Here is a 643-nt window from a genome sequence, read left to right on the forward strand (position 1 = left end):
TGATGCAGGGACAAGCCTGTCAGGACTCTCAGGGACACACCCGCCACACACAAACTGGTTTGTCCTCCTGTGGCGGTGAACCTCGCCCTTGCTGTCTCTCTCTCTCTCTCTCTCTCTCTCTCTCCTCCACCAGTTTCTTATCTCTCTCTCTCTTTCTTTGGGCTTGGCCTGCAGGAAACTGTAAGAATGAAGTCCTGATGGTTTGGCAACAGATACATTAAATAACTTGAAGTGCTCGTTCAAATCAGCATCTCTGAATGGGGTTTAATGCACTTAAAGGACCACAGACGTGCTGTTGCTTATTGAGCTATAGTGGGTTCATTCATTCATTCATTCATTCATTCATGATTTTAATCATTTTAGAGGCCAAAGGTCTCTCAGTCTTTCAAAAATACAATAAGCAAAGATGAGAGGACATTCTTGAAAACAAGAATGTATTTTTTTACCTTTGTAATCATCTCGTGACCTCCAGGTTTTGAGCCAAAGCCAATTGATAATAATTATAATGTAAACATTTTACAAAGTTTGCCGGAATGTTATGCATTTTGGATGGGGAATTGTGCCCAGAGAAGAAGTAAAATGACCAAAAAGAGACAAAAAAAACGATGACTGAGTGAGCTTGATGGTGTTTTAAGCCCCCAAC

This window comes from Sander vitreus, chromosome 2 (genome assembly GCF_031162955.1).
Source record: "Sander vitreus isolate 19-12246 chromosome 2, sanVit1, whole genome shotgun sequence".
NCBI classification, from domain to species: Eukaryota; Metazoa; Chordata; class Actinopteri; order Perciformes; family Percidae; genus Sander; species Sander vitreus.